Source organism: Diplotaxodon limnothrissa, linkage group LG11, assembly GCF_057381915.1.
Source record: "Diplotaxodon limnothrissa isolate DT_005_m linkage group LG11, D_limnothrissa_male_GT1.1, whole genome shotgun sequence".
Classification (NCBI taxonomy): Eukaryota; Metazoa; Chordata; class Actinopteri; order Cichliformes; family Cichlidae; genus Diplotaxodon; species Diplotaxodon limnothrissa.
In genome coordinates this window covers 22,070,828-22,088,104 of record NC_140606.1, presented here as the reverse complement: position 1 = coordinate 22,088,104, position 17,277 = coordinate 22,070,828, and the positions used below count along the sequence as shown (strand labels likewise).

The 17,277-nt window shown below is 41.8% G+C and overlaps 1 protein-coding gene across 2 annotated transcripts in view; it reads right to left on the bottom strand.

Moving 5' to 3' along the window:
• LOC146622714 (mannosyl-oligosaccharide 1,2-alpha-mannosidase IA) overlaps window positions 1–17,277 on the bottom strand; it is a 207,540-nt gene that overhangs the window by 18,723 nt on the left and 171,540 nt on the right. The window lies entirely within an intron of this gene.

Below are 17,277 nucleotides of genomic sequence, written 5' to 3'. Positions count from 1 at the left end.
CTGTGCTTGGTCTAAAGTTATTGTTGACCACAACCCACGCTACACGGGCAGTTGGAGCAACACTGCATAAAGTTACAACATGGTGTCAGAAGTCGGCAAGACCGTGTGAACAGGGACCGCGACGTGAGTAAGCTAGCCGTAGATTAGCTAGCAGTAGCCATTGCTAACGGCATGGAGCAATTCAAGCCACCATCACCGCTACTGCTCACAGGCAATTTATCTGAGACCTGGCGCAGATGGGAACAAAGATTCGGACTGTATATGACTGCTACGGGTGCGTTGGAGAAGGATGAAAAGGTTAAAATAGCCATTCTTCTCCACACTATCGGCGAAGAAGCGCTTGAAGTGTACAACACGCTCACAGTGACCCCGACCGGAGACGCACTGACAATGGCGGACATTTTGAAAACGTTTAAGGAATACTGTAGTCCACGAAAGAACGTTGTTTTTGAACGCCACAAGTTCTGGTCATACCCAATGTCGGCGGATATAACAGTGGACAGATATGTCACGGAACTCCGTCAGAGAAGTAAAAGTTGTGAGTTTGGGATCAATGAGGACGACATGATCAGGGATAAATTGGTGTTCAGCATAAGTGACGCAAGACTAAAAGAGAGATTGCTTCGTGACAACGACCTCACACTGCGCAAGACGATAGAAATATGCAGATCAGCAGAAGTGGCCAAGTCACAGATTCAGGCCATGCAGTCAATAACTGCAGCCCAAGACACGTCAGTGGACGCATTAAGAAAAATGCCAGGATACATTAAATCAGGACACAGTAAAAACAAACTGAGCAACGACAAACAAACAGTTTGTCACAAATGCGGCAACAAACACGCATTCCGACAGTGTCCAGCCTATGGGGCAACATGTCACAAGTGTGGGAAAAATAACCACTTCTCAAAAGTGTGCAGAGCTAGCGCAGAGAAGAGTAGACACTTCAAGAAAACAAAAACTATTAACAACATTGAAACTGATGGCGATTCACTATACATCGGCATGGTATCCAGCGACAAGCACAAGACTGGCAAATGGCATGAAAGTGTGACAATCGGAGACGTACCACTCACCTTCAAGCTAGACACAGGTGCGGACGCAAATGTGCTCCCCAGATCAGTTTATGACGAGTTACCAGATATGCCTCGGTTACAGCCCACAAAGACTGTACTCATAGCTTTTGGTGGAGCCCGCATTCGTGCAGATGGTGTGGTGTCTCTTGAGTGCGAAGCACGGAAGCACAAGGCTGTGTTTGACTTTCTTGTATCAAGCCATGCAGATAAACCAATCCTAGGTGGACAAGCTTGTGAAGAGCTCCATCTGGTGCAACGAGTTGAGACCCTTGCCATGACATCCTCTGTACCGAAATCAGCCAAACCACCTTCTACCTCGGAAGAACTTGTGGAGATGTACGCTGATGTGTTCACAGGCTTAGGTGAGTTCCCTGGACTTCACCACATACATATTGACCCAAATGCAACACCTGTGATTCACGCATGCAGGAACGTGCCACTCTCCATAATGGATGCGCTGAAGAAGACGCTACAGGACTTACAAAACAGAGATGTCATAATGCCTGTCAATGAGCCTACAGATTGGGTCAACAGTCTTGTCGCCACACAGAAGAGGAACGGAACACTAAGGGTGTGCTTGGACCCTTGTGATCTGAACCAAGCAGTTAAACGCCAGCACTACTCCATTCCCACACACGAGGACGTTCGCAGCAAGCTAGCAGGAAAATCCATCTTCACCATATTGGATGAAAAAGATGGATACTGGCAGATCAAGCTGGACGAGCCGTCATCAAAGCTCTGTACCTTCAATACACCTTGGGGCCGATATCGCTTCCTCCGACTCCCATTCGGGATCAAATCAGCCAGCGAGGTCTTTCAACAAAAGAATTGTGAGACTTTCGGCAACATTCCTGGTGTATTTATCATTGCAGATGATATGATAATTGCAGCTACATCAGAGCACGAACACGATGAAATCCTGCAGAAGGTCATGGAGAAAGCAAGAGCAGCTAACGTGAAGTTTAACAAGGACAAAATTCAGTTCAAAGTTGACACAGTGAAATACATGGGCCATATCATCACAGCAGCAGGGCAGAAAGCAGATGTTTCAAAGATCAAAGCTATTGTCGACATGCCGACTCCAGAAGACAAACAAAGCCTTCAGCGTCTGCTGGGAATGACGAAGTTTTTGGCACAGTACATCCAAAATGAAGCATCGCTCACAGCACCTTTGAGACAGCTACTCAAGAAGGACACAGTGTGGCAGTGGCAGCCACATCACACAGTAGCGTTACAGACGCTCAAGTCGACGCTCACACAAGCTCCAGTGTTGAGATTTTATGACCACAAGAAACCACTAACACTGCAGGCCGATTCTTCAAAAGATGGGCTGGGCGCATGCCTATTACAAGAAGGGCAACCTGTGTGTTACGCGTCACGAGCACTCACAGACACAGAAAAAAGGTATGCACAAATAGAAAAAGAGTTGCTAGCCATTGTGTTTGCCGCTAAACGATTCCACCAGTATGTCTATGGAAGACCAGTGACAGTGCAATCTGATCATAAACCCCTGGAGGCGATAGTGCGCAAACCGCTATGCAAGGCACCAGCGAGGCTACAAGGAATGCTGCTGCAACTACAGAGATATGATCTCACCGTCACATACACCCCCGGCAAAGACATGTTCATAGCCGACGCACTCTCACGTGCCACAACTACCAGTGACGACGGAAACGTGAGTGAAAACGCAAATGATGAAAGAGTTGTGTATGCTCTGGAGGCCACAGCAGCATTGAGTGAGAAAACACTGTGTGACCTGAAAAAAGCAGTGGCAGCAGACAGCGTACTACAAGCCGTGCGCGAAAGACACTTCAACGGATGGCCGCCCAGAAGGAAGAGTTTAGACAAAACACTCCACAGCTACTGGCCTATGAGACACGATATCAGTTTCCACGATGACATTATTATGATCGGGGACAAGATCGTAATACCCCAAAGCTTCAGGCGTGTGATCCTGGAGAAGCTGCACCTTGCCCACCAAGGCGTGCAGCGCACAAAAGCCAAAGCAAGAAGAGTGCTGTACTGGCCTGGCATGTCACGCGACATAGAGACCATGCTTGAAAAGTGTGAACAATGCCAGCAAATGCAGCCAAAGAACCAGGCTGAACCGCTTATTCCACACCAGATTCCAGAGCTGCCATGGATGAAAATCGGAGCAGACATCTTCGAACTGAACGATCATCCATATCTTTTGTTAGTGGATTATTTATCGAAATATCCAGAAGTTCTTAACTTACCTGACAAAACGGCACACTCTGTGATTCAGAAGATGAAATCAGTCTTCGCAAGACACGGAATTCCCAAAGAGATAGTGAGCGATCATGTTCCATTCGCCAGCCACGAGATGAGATCGTTTGCAGCATCCTGGGAGATAAAGCTAACTTTCTCCAGTCCCGGCTTTCCTTCTTCGAATGGCATGGCGGAGCGAGCCATAAAGACTGTCAAACATGCACTTAAGAAAGCCGCACGGACTGGAACAGACCCACATCTAGTGCTGTTGTCTTTGAGGAACACTCCAGTCACAGGACTTAGTGTGTCACCTGCACAAATGTTGATGGGACGGGTTCTCCGCAGCACCCTGCCATGCACCAGTGCTGTGTTGAGGCAGTCAACCCCACAGAACATTCACGACAAAGTGCGCGGGTTGCAATCAAAGCGGAAACGCCACTATGATCAGCACGCAAGACCATTGCCTGTTCTGACCCCAGGCGAGACTGCACATGCAAACAAGGCGCGGTTGGGAGCCAGCTGTTGTAACTCATCGGCGAGAGGAACCACGCTCCTACACTGTGCAAACACCAGATGGTAAAGTGCTCAGGAGGAACAGGAGACATCTGAGGAAAATACACCCAAGTCTGTTCAAGGACACACCCATGGACCCAGATGAACTGTCCGTTCACACCCAAGAGCCAGTGGAGCCACCAGCAAATGACACCCCACAAAACTCTAGTCCTGCAAGTATGGACAACACACCCACATGTTACACACGCAGTGGCCGAGCAATAATACGCCCTGCCAGGTATAGAGACTAAGTGATTGGGAAACTTAAAGTCACTCTATCCTGTACCTGAGTTGTTCTGTACAAGCTAGATAACTGTCTTGTTGGAAAAGGGAGAAAATATGTCATGTTTCATATGTTCATTTTGACATGTCTTATCTAATCTGTCATGTGTTCATCTGTTTCAAAACACTACACTGATGTGTATTTGCATTGCTCAAGTGACAAGCAATCTGAGGTGTGCTTTACTTAATGTCTCAAGAATATAATATTGTTAATGTTCCTACGATTTAAAAGGTGCATTTATGTTACAAAATATTGGAGTTAAGAGGTAGTATCTTTATCTCGGAAAAGAGGGATGTGGTATATTGTAATAAGCAGCAGCTATTACTACCTCCCACCAGTAGGTGGTACTGTGTTATTGTATGTGTTCTGAGCTTATGGAGAAAAAGTCCGGACCTCCACCATAGCCTCGTCTCAGTCCTCTGTGCTTGGTCTAAAGTTATTGTTGACCACAACCCACGCTACACGGGCAGTTGGAGCAACACTGCATAAAGTTACAACAAGCGCCATGTTTTGCAAAAACCAAACAGCATACCAATGCAAACACCTCATCCTGTCAAGCACGATGACGGAGGTGATTTGGGTTTGTTTCACAGCCACAGTGGCCTTGTTTCTTGGAGTCAGCCATGATCAAGTTGACCATCAACACCTCTGTATACCAAAGAATTGAATATGACACCATCTGTCTGACCATTAAAGCTTGGATGAAACTGGGCTATGCAGCAACACAGCGACCCCAAGCACTTAAATGGGTGAAAAGAAAAGAATCAAGGTGCTGCATTGGCCCAAAGTCTAGACCTCAGCTAGCTATGCATAAATGAATCCCACAAACCTCAAAAACCTTTATCATGAAACAACACTGTATAGAAGAGTGGGTCAAATTTCCCCCAATAAATGTGACAAACTGATAAAGTAATAGATTAAATTACTACTCCAGGTTATTTCTGCTAAAGGTAACTCTATAATCTCAGACTGGATGTACTTTCACAGGAGTACTAAGAGTTATTTTTTAGATGACTGTAAAACATCCAGCGTGTGTGAATTAGCTTCTGTTTATTTCTTACTCATAAATAGTTAAACACGTTGCCTCTGACCACCCTCCCCCCTCAAAAGACAAACAAATAAAACAAAACCAATAATGTAAAAGCATTAACACAACTACTGTAATATTAAAATAACTCTTAGTTATGTGCTCTACGAAAGTCTATTTAAAACTGTACTCCCTTCACATCTGCACTAGCAACAGTCTCACGTCGAGGCAGTATCATCTTATGAGCTGGACTATCTTTCATCAAATCTCCATTCATTCTCCACCATTAACCAGAGGGAATAGTGTTTGGGGGGAAAAAAGGAAAAGAAGATAAAAGAGTAAGACATTGAAATCTCGACAAAGAGAGAGATGTCTTAGAAGACAAAAAGGTAGCTGAGCAGAGGTGAGATTCATAAAAGAGAGTGAAAACCTCAGAGGCTGGAGACAAGAGAAAGTGACTGAGGAGACACTGACGTGTTATATGGAGAGAAAACGGTGTAGCTGAGGACAAAGCGCAGTCAGAAAGAGCTCGTGCAGGAGAGCAGTGACTCAGCAGAAAAATCGAAGATGAGAAGAGAAATTGCAGCCAGATAGCTACAGCCCACTTGTCTTTAGCATGATTATTATTGTAGAAGAGAACTTTGCAGAGTCTAGTTTGAAGTGTGCAGTTGTTTTGAAGAGAATTTCAGAGTTCTATTAAATATTTACAACTGGCCCGTATATTCTTCACTCCATAACTATATAGGGAAGAAAAGAAGTTTAAAGCTGCCTCAGAGCCATTTGTTTGGTAATGGTTGTTTGTTACTTACTGAATCTGGTTCAGAAAACAATCACTGGGTTATTTTAATACTTGAGGACATTAAAAATATTAATGAGTCTCATATTGTTTTTACTTTTAGAAGGAATAACATAATTAAAAAAGCTCCCATAAAACTAAAATTAAACATGAAAGTAAGAATAAGATTTTACTACAATGTAAAAAAGAACTTAAAATTAACATAAAAAAATTTAGTTATTGAGCCTTTAACTGTGATTTACAATAAAACACTAATGAATGAATCTGGATTTCCGCAGCGCATGTCATTTCACAACTTAATTACTCAGCAAATGAATAAATAATGAAAGCTACTAATTAGTTGCGACCCCATCAAAAAAAAATTCAAAACTAAAACATTGATGTTAAAAAAGAAAAGGCGAGCCTGTTTCACAATGTCACCTTGTCCTTGGGACCAAATGGCGTCTCCATAGCAGACAGCATCAGTAAGAAAAGAAAAGTGCCATATAAAACCATAATTATATCTATACCTTAAATGTAAACTTTGCACAGTGGGTTATACACGTAATGTACTCATTTAAACTACACTGTACATATCCTAGTAGTATGTACATCACAAGAATAGCCAGAAACACAAGAAACTGCATCACAGAATATGAATGGTATTATTTTTTACACCCTTGAATACAAGGACTAACACAAAAACAACTTCACTTATGATGTCAGAAACTTTATACTGATAAGGACAGCAGTAAGAACAGGAATACATCCTACATACATGTAAAAAGAAAGTTTAAGATTAGCAATACTCATCAATAGAACCTGAACGATAAGCTGGTTGATATAACCTGTTTGCCAATATCTCCATATCAGCATTTAGAATGTCTGATAAGTGGAGATAAAAGTAAAGAAATAAATGGTAAATGGCCAGTATTTGTATAGCGCTTTTACTAGTCCCTAAGGACCCCAAAGCACTTTACACATCCAGTCATCCACCCATTCACACACACATTCACACACTGGTGATGGCAAGCTACATTGTAGCCACAGCCACCCTGGGGCGCACTAACAGAGGCGAGGCTGCCGGACACTGGCGCCACCGGGCCCTCTGACCACCACCAGTAGGCAACGGGTGAAGTGTCTTGCCCAAGGACACAACGACCGAGACTGTCCAAGCCGGGGCTCAAACCGGCAACCTTCTGATTACAAGGCGAACTCCCAACTCTTGAGCCACAATCGCCCCATATAAAGAAGACATGCAAGATACACCCTTCAACCATATTCTGAGTGTTGATGTTGCATAGTTTGTCTACTAGAGGGTACTTTGCAACAACATGTATTTTGGACGCCACAAACAGCTACAAGCCTAACTGAGGACAGTCGGCCAGGGAATAACTGAGTAAATAAATAACTACACATTACACACATTAGGGAAATCTGTTTATTTCTTATGTAAGTGAAATGGAAAAAAATCTCACCCTATATATTTAAATATCAGACTTTAACAAGATCTATGAGATCTCTCTTAGATCAGACACCGAATATGAGTCATAAAATTCCTATATCAGTAAGGCTGATATTTATAAAAAGAAATTTAATTATTATTGGTTTCAGACACTGTATTAGTTTAAGAATGTGTGTCTATTGAAAGATTTTATGGGACCGTGGTGGCAACAGTCACTTGTTAATTCTAGCTAGAACAGCCTCCCCCTTGACGTGTGTCAGTGCACATCTGTGTGTGTCACACTCGCTCGAGTCCCCTGGTTCTCCATTTTATCAGAGAGCGCGGTAATGACCCTCCGCCTGGTCTCATCTCTCTTCATCGCCCCTTTCTACCGCCAGTGCTGCGCGAGCAAACTAGAAGCCCAAAGGCACAAACACACACACACACACACACACCCAAAACCAACACAAATGCAACTCTGTCCTCGTTTACGTTTTGCATTTGCGTCTATTAAGGCTTCACAACAGAAAGATACTTTAGATCATGCAATCAATCACATTTAAATGAACTCCCTTTACTACATTAAGTAACAGACAAACATGAAACAGAAGCTGTTGATTATATTGCATTCATTTATTATTGTTTGCTTGTTTACAAATTACATGATTAATTATAGTAAAACCCCTTTGGCAGGCATCGTCTCAGTGCACAGCACACAATCTAAATGAAAGGCCGTGTTCGTAAATCTATCTTTGCCGACACGCCACTGCTCTCTTGTGCCACACTCAGAGCCTCCTCCAGCACACGAGCTTCCATCCTGAAGTGCTACTGTAATTGCACTTGCATCTTGTCCAATGTGAAGCTATGAGTAAAGTCCATGATTGGCTGGATTTACATTTCTTTCTGTGTTTTTTTTTTTTTTTAATATTTAAGACTCCCTGCAGGGATGAAAAGGATGGACGGATGGTGGAGCAAGGCAAAGAGCAACGCTGATAGAATGTGACAGCCGTCAGGTCACTTTCTTCTCTCTCAGTTGAAATTTTCTGTCAGTTGGCAGATAGGAGGCTGGACACAAATGGCTTTTCTATCAGCTCTTAACTGCTGAAGACACACATCAAGCATGGAGTCATCTCTCTCAAAACAAACATCATCAGAGCCCAGTGGAGAGAAACTTTTCTTGGTCTGCCACTTCTGTTTACCACTAAAAACTTCTGAGTCCTCACTCCAGGGAACATGGCACATGGAAAAAAGAGGTCTATGCACTCTTCCACATGCCCAGATTTCAGTGTTAGTAATTTTGAACCTCTGTTTCCTGCCACTCTCTGCCCCAAACCCCTTTGTTCTTGTAGTTGTGTAACATATTTTTCTGTTACAGTTATTGTGGCACAGTAGATGCTACAGTCACCACAGTAATAAAGCTAATATACAATGTTGATTCACATAAACATTCCCATCAAACTTAACTGAAACCAAACAAATATTTAAATTCTGTTGGATACTAGAAAATATATTAAAAACACAATCAGGACCATTATAGTCCAGCAATTTTTTTTCCATCTTCAGTAATTTATATGGGTTTGATGGCTCTATGTGGAAGGCTGGATGTAATAAGAGCAGCACTAACATCCTATACAGAAAAAGCAGGCACTGTGACCGGCATAACAATGACTGCGTCAGCTACAGCGAGGAGAAGCTAGGGTGTAAGTGGGTTGCAAAGCTGCTTGCAAATGCAACCGCGAGCAGGCTAATGCAGTTTAAATATTGCACGCAAAGCCATCAGCTGATGAGGGGGATGATTATTGAGCTTGGCTGATTCAGCAGGGTTTTAAGACAACCTTAACGTAGCCTCTCTGAACTTATGCTAAGCTTAGCATTATGAAAAGTAGAGTGGGCTAAGAGCTGCAGCATGTTTGATCACAGAATATATATATATACTGATCACACCTTCACTAACAAATCGAACATGGACAGCAAACATTTGAACTCTGTCGCATTAAAGAATAAGACATATTTTTCCTGTGTTGCAAAAGTTTGATAACTGCTTTCATCCCCATTTATCTGAGAAGGGAGAAAAATAGAATTTTACCAACCTCATTCTTCAATCGTAAGCTAAGTCCCTTATTCATGCATTTTTTGACTCTTCTTAATGTTTCTTGGCAACTTTCCCTTTTCTTCTTGTCATTTAGGACACATTATCATGGGTGATTAGACAGGTGACGCACATGGTGAAAATATAATGTGGCAATAAATGACTAGGACGGCGTTTTAGCAGCCAGCAAAGAGCATCATCAGCTGCTTGAATCCCTCACTCTCTGTGTCACTGGTGCTGAAGTGAAAATGGGAGTCTTTCGATGTGAAAACAAAGCCTTGTCTCTTCTACACCTGCCATCATTTCCTCTTTACTCATACTACAGAGATGCAGGAGACAAAGCTAACTGAAAACCTGACCTGCGTAAGATGACACAGGGGTGGCATGCAGCAGGGTCATCATGTGCAATTTGAAGGCAAATTTCATCCAGGGGGCTGGTTTGTGGCTCCTTGGATTCTATCCTCTATTTCTGAGAGCAAAGCGTATGCAGAGTGCATGCATAATCATATGTTGATTGCAGTTCAACACGGATATTTTCATGCAACTAGTTACCTATTAAGAAGAGTTCATTTGAAATCACTTCAGGTTTCCTTTGATCGACAAGTAACAATAAAATCTAAGAAACTCAGTGGGTGAGTATTGGCGTTTTGAGAAACTTGGTGCCTAGCTGAGAAAAATAAAGGCATTTTCCTTTAGACCAGAGATCTATAATTCATATTCTGGCAGCTTATGAGTACAGATCTTCAGACTAATCTCCTACGCATCCCTCAAAGCTCAGCATTGTGTGAGTCTGCAGTAGTTTTCTCACAGATTTTTCCCTTTGTTCTGACTTGCAGAGGAGAGCTGCTGGTCAAAAATACATGTATAAAGCAACTTGCAGGCAGCAGGGAGCAGTTGTGATTACTTTTGTATCAAAAAAATTGTTATTTGGATGGGTTTTTTGTGATGCAGGGACTTCTCATGTGGAAATATAAACCATCCCTCTCACTAACAGCAGTGATCATTATCCTCAAGTTAACCTAATGGTTGGGACTTTGTTGCAAGATTCAGCAACTTTTCAAAGAAACTTTTTTCACTTTTTTATACAAATTACAGGTGAGGCACACATCTCTCTTTTTCTCTACGGTTTAGCGAGCTGTAGCAGCCAAGGAGAGTCTGTGCACTATGCAAGACAAGCTTTTAACTTTCTTTTTATAGTCATTATTTCACTTCTAAATATAGCTAAAATCTCAACACAGCCACTCGCAACTTATGTGTATGGTTAGATCTTACATCTTGTTAGATGACATTCCAGTTATAAGAAAATCTTTGAATACCGTTTGCTAATTAGGACAGAATTTTTAGTTCTGGCAACACAACAAAGGATGCTTAAAACTGAACCGTCTCTAACGGCTTGCAATTAACAAGAAATGAAAACCTTGTAATGACGTAAGCCACATGATGATGAGCCAGGGACAAAACAGAAAATCGTGTTTGTGAAATCACTTTGTAGGCAACACATCACTGTACAGCAAAAGGTGTTTATTTTCCAATTCTAATTCATCTGCTAACTATATATTACATTGTCATAACATAAAATGAGCAATGGCAATTTTCTACACTAAGGTGACATCTTCAGCATTGCAGAATGACTTCATGTATTCACATTAGTAATATATCTAAAACAAAGTGCTCTTTGTTTGAACTAATGCTCATGTTCTGCTTACCTGTAGTAAATTTTGTATCTACTTAATAAATATTCTGATACATTTCCATAACCTATAGAGGTCAAACCAAAAACAGCTTTTGTTTTGTAAATTTGAAAAGAGATCAGTGTTAATAGAAAAAAAAGGGACACTTTTGGCTGCTGTTTTATTCATAAGGGATCGCCAAAGCAGGTAGCTTTGCATGTTTGATTTGGCACATTTTTACACCGGATGCCTTTCCTGGTCTAACCCCCAGTGGGATTTGTCTCTTCTTCAGGGATCCAAACAGATCTTTCACTTTTACTAATCTTTCACTTGTTAGTCTTAGTATAAATATACCATAATTTTCTTTCTTTTCCCATTTCTCCTAAAACAACTTGTCAGCCTCCAAATCCTACAATGAATACCCCTATAATCTGTTTTTATGTGCACAGGTTAATTATGCTGAACATACAGTTTACAGAGTCAAAGCTGGGAAAAGCTTCAAATAACAAAATCAGGACTTTTTGAGCCTAACGTCAGCTAAAGTTGAGCTCCATGCGACACCTCAAACGATGTTTAGTCAGTAAATGATGGTGCTGCTTTTGCTGTGGAAACAGAATCCACTTTCACCACAGACTTAGTAAATCACAGATGTAATACACAAACACATGCAAAAAGACATCTGCAAACGAGCAAATTGAGGGAATGGTTGTAAAACATATTTACATGTTTCATCATAACTTGAACTGTGCACCCGTGGGGGTGTTTTAGCTGTGTTAGATGGAGTAATTATTTTGTTTTGGAAAATGGTCGTCCTACAGTTGAAAGTTGGAAAAAAAAACCAAAAAAAAAACCCAAGAACACATTAAAACAAGGTTCAGGTTTGCTGCAGGCTGAAAGATAGCTGTGGTTTAATTCTACTGAGGCTCCAACAGGACACTCATTTTCTCAGCGCGAGGCGAATGGAACGCATTCTTTACAATTCTTTATAAGTAGCGGGTGCACCTTGTTTAATTTCTCTCCCAGCGGCATTGGTCATTAGTAGGATCCTTTTCTGTCCTCTTTATCTTAATGAGCCTGATAGGGGAACATAGAAATATTCCAAATAAAACAGACACCGTGCAGGTATCTCAGTGACTAGTTGCAGATGTCACTGATTGAAAGGAATATTACAAGTCTCAGCTTCAATAGTCTTCCCCGGTACATCTACCCTTTCAACTGGATCTGACAAGACTGACAGGAGGAGACCCTTTGATGCACATTGATTTCGTTCTTCATTTCACAAGCTGCTGGTGCGAGCTGACTGAAAAGCAGACAAGTCCACAGCTCACAGCACCATCATTTTACTATGCTTCAACAAGTCCAAATCTCACTACATCAACATTGTTGCCTTTGACCAAGCTTTACCCCTACTTTGAATACTGAGCTACAGATGGTAAGCTATATTTAGCCACAGTGGTGTGTAACATTCTCAATGAATATTCAAGGTTAATTTGGGCAAGATAGTAGAAGGACTGCAAAGTGTTCTTTTGCTTCTCTGTAAATCTTTACTATTGCCAATGAGGGAATTGTTTTAAAAGCCTAAACGTTATCTGAGCCAGTGGTTTCACTGCAAATTCCTATTCCATTGTTGTACCCCACTCACGTTTCAACATCTCAATCTGAAAAGCTGGCACAGTGACATAGCAGGCTGGGTTTAAGACGCACTAACTCGCAGCACGCAGTCTCACATCAGCCCCTGATGTCGTAAATCAAAAGTACTCTGCATAATTTATGCAGCATACCATCGCCTGAGAGCGAGTAGACGAACATGCTAAAACAGATCCAATAAATTAGACATGAGGACTTGCCGAAAACAAACAAGTGGCGGCTGCTCAATCAAGCCCCCACTGGAAAGAAGCAGCTCTAAATGAGTCCACATTACAGCTATACTGTTAAGCAATGTTCATCAGCTTAAACGTTCCTCTCTCAAGTGCACGAGCCGCCCACAGACTTTCTGCCCCTCCTTTTGACCCACTAAACTGGGCTTATACAAATCATTCCAGTGTGCCGGCTACTGCCTCTGTATTATGTAGCAAACACAATAGCTGTTCTTTCTGTCAGCTTAGTGATGCAATTATTGAAGAAGATGTGGGTGCTGGTTGTAAAAACAGAAGAGGTCATTATTCAGTTGTTTCAACTTTAACATGTTCTTTCCATATTACAGGATAACCACCAAGTGGCAGTATATGCTTCAGTTTTGATTTGGGAACCAAAATGGTACGTTTTATCATCCAAAGCTGCTTATTTTGTGTTATTGCAACACAGTGTCTGCATGAAATGGAAAAAAAATAAATAAAAAGAACAGCCAGAGGGAAGACTTAATCCTACTCATGTTTTACTGTGTTTTTTAAAAATAAATACACAGAGACTCCACATGTTCGATTTATGGAGCCATCTCCAAGCTAGCCGACGGCAAATCACTTTGAATCATTGTCTTAGCACCTTGAGAGATAATAATATTGGCACACTCCCCACCTGTGGCATACAGGACAAATAAAACAAGCTTGTCCGTCACATAGCAACGCTGTTATACCCGTTTACGTATTGACAGATGTCATAGATGATCAGTCCTCGCTGTACCAAAGGACCAGACATCAATAATTCAACCTGCAATTTGCAGGGTGCCACAACCTTTCCATCATTATTACTATGGAAGAGGAACAGGAAGAAGATGGGGCTGATGGTGTCAGATCCAATTCTCATAAGGGCCTTAACAGTCTCACAGGCTCGGTGTAGGAGGACAACAGGCACCTACTGGCCCACTCAGCTAGACACAAGAGCTAACAGGTACCTTCCTGTGTGGGCATCGACAGACAACGCTCCCAGAGAAACTGTAGGAAATCTAAGAGCTCTTGTTAAAGTGTAAGAGAGAAAAACTGTCTGGGACTGCGCCTGTGAGCTACATGCAAATGGTGAAGACATCACAACTCTGTGTAGGAGATGGATTAAAGTTTTCACACATACTTTGTTATATCCTGTGAGAAACTTGCAGGCTGCAACAGAATGTAAAACATTTGAGACCCAACAGAATAATGCAGAGGCCGTAATGTTCATTATACTCCCTCAGTGTGAAAGTGCTGTAATAGTACTGCATTAAAAATAAGTTTCAGGGAGGTGCTGGAGGGCAACCCAGACTGCCATGAAAAGCGGTTTACCCCACTGAGAACATGAAGGTTCTGTGGCACAAGAGGAAAGCTCTCAGAATGATCACAATTAGGATAGTCTAAGGTAAATCTGCCCACCGGATTTAAAATTCCCTTGGTGAAGTCTTTGATGTTTTGGAATAAATGGAGTAAATTTTGCTGAAAAATTAAGATGCATGTTAGGTTAGGTCACATTTTACTACACTGAGCAAAGACAACGTGAAAACAAAATGCCAGGTACAATTTATTCTCACATTTCATTAACTTGCAACATACAATTTGTTTACATGTCAAATTCATGCAAATGAAATATGTGTTTGAAGTGACACTACAGCACTCTTCCTGAAGCATGAAGTCTCTGGTATTTGGCACTTTGTTGTTCAGACAGCCTGTTGTTATCGGATAATAAGAGAGAAAAATGTCCTGCTGGTGCCGCAAGAGAAAAAAAATTCAGTCACCAGTTTCATTAGGAATAATTGTCTGGACACCATGAATGTTTCTACAAACGTTCATAGCAAGAGAATTGTTGGAGTATTCCTAAAGTATTTCCTAATATTCATGACATTCATGACCCTTTTGTTTTGCACACAAACAGGATGTACTTGCCTTTATATATGGCTTCTCTAACTGACCACCCTAAGCGCTGAAACATCCATCTCTTGTTTTAAAGAGTTCACACTTCTTAATCTAAGATATTTCTGAACACTGAACAATAATACCGTATATACCTGTTGCTGGTTCTTCAAAAGAGATGAAACGATCTGAGAGAAAAAAATGCAATTTCACGAGTGGTAATGAGATCTGGGGAATATAGCGCGATGAGGGGTTGAGAATAAAGTGCCTCAGTTGAAAAGAGAGAGCGAGAGAGAGAGATGGGGGTTTGTGGTAGGACTGGGATGAGAGAAGGCAAGATGAAATGAGGAAGATCACTCTGGCCTAGTGCGGATCAGTGGTTCAGTTGGCAATATGTGCTAGTTGTTTGTGGAGTGTAAGAGAAAGATGCAAAGAGAGAGGCCGGGTTTCTTTAAAAGCCCCTGATGGCAGCGCCGGGCTTCAAAGCATCGGCTGCCTCATCAAAGACTCGACTCAGTGAAGGATATGGCCACTGTGATGCCTCGTATGCGGGGGAGCGACTGTGTGTGTGTGTGTGTAAGCTGGAGTGACAGATGCTTGCCTGAGAATGTGTTTCTCTAAATTAAGAAAGCACATATCATACTTTTAATGATTAACGAGTCCAACGTGAATCTTCTATTGGAGCTTCAAACAGTGGTTGCCAAGAAGGAAGGGATATCAGTCCAAGTAGCACACATGTTATTGTGTAGCTTAGCAGTTACCTGCTAAAACCACTAACCCATTGAGGTATAGATCCCTGTGGGTGTCATGTGGTGTGTAGCAGCTCGAGGGTGGCAGTAAATCCGCTGGGGTCTTGTGGATTGCGGGGTTGGGTCTGTGTGGATCAGAACTGTTTTAGCACATTCCCACAGATGATTAGGATCTGGGCAGTGGTTCGTCTCCATGGTTGTAAACTCCATGGTTAAACTCCATGGAATTTAAACCGGTGTGAAAAAAGACGCGCGCGCGCGCACACGCACATGCACACACACAAATCAGGTCTTCCTACTTAAGGCTGGCTTTCCCTCTTATGTTGCAATATCCAACTTCACAGATTTTGAAATGTTTACATCCTGGGTATGAAAATGATTTTGTCTGTTGTTAATGTTATGATATTTTGATACCACGGTAAGCATTTACAGGATATTGTTTTATACAGGAAAACTGTTACTCAATAAGGCTCATCTACTAGTTGTTTTTCTCTTTCTCTGTGACCCAAGAATTAATGTGTAGGACTCACAAGCTGGTACCCCAAGGTCGAAAACACCACAGAGATGAGACCACTTCCTTACTCCCATCCTCCCTTCCTTATCTCTTAGAAAAAGGCTCGTTAAAGGCTAGGTGGTTTGTTTCAGAATTCACTAATGAAAGAACTCTGTATTTTATGTCTAGGAGTGTATTTTGCTGGGATGATCATAAATTATAGCTGAACTGATAAACTACACAAGGGATACTTTGCTCAGAAGGCAGGAAGACGTTTCCTTATTTAGTCTGTACCGGTTTGAACTGGGAAAGCTGACACACGAACCTTTTTTTCTCTATATAAACTGCTGTGTATCAAATAAACCTTTGAGTTGATTCTGGGAAAGCAATCTGAACAGTTTCTGTATCACTTTGTTCTCCTAACTGCTCCCGATATCGTAACTAACCCAGCTGAACGGCATACCTGAGTGTTACTTTAAATAATTAGGAATCTTATAAGGAAAGGACAAAACTCTGCTTATCGCTCACGCCACGGAGGAAACCCGGGACGGCAATTTCCTTCAGTTAACACCTCCCTTAGTTAAGACATCATTTTAAATTGAAGTCATGCATTACTGAGAGTGTGACCACTCCTTCCAACTGTCACCTCTGCCAGTCTGAGTCACTGAATTGGATGTCTTGATGGTGTTGATGGATTTTTTTAGACCACTAATAATATGGAACGCCTTTTAGTTACTAGTACTGTACCTTTAACAAGTCTGTGCTCCATGGTATTGCTACAATAAAAGATGATGACGATATCACTGTATCATCTTTTATGTACAGTCAAAATAACCCTAACCACACAAATGCAGGGATCTATTGTTTTCTATATTGTAATGTAACGATTAATTTTACCTTTCATTTGTTTTAATGTTGTAGCTGTTTGGGGTTTGTCTTTGGAGAGCAGTTCCTGTTCTGAATGACGGAAACTCTCTGTAATATATCCTTGTTGAAATAAACAAATAAATAGAGCCTACATAATCACCGAGCCTCTGTGGAGTCTGGAAAGAAAAGGCAATTCAGTTTAACACAGTGCACAGGCTGCTTAGGGTAGATAACTGCCATTCAGGCCCTCAAAATTTAACTGCTTTTCCTC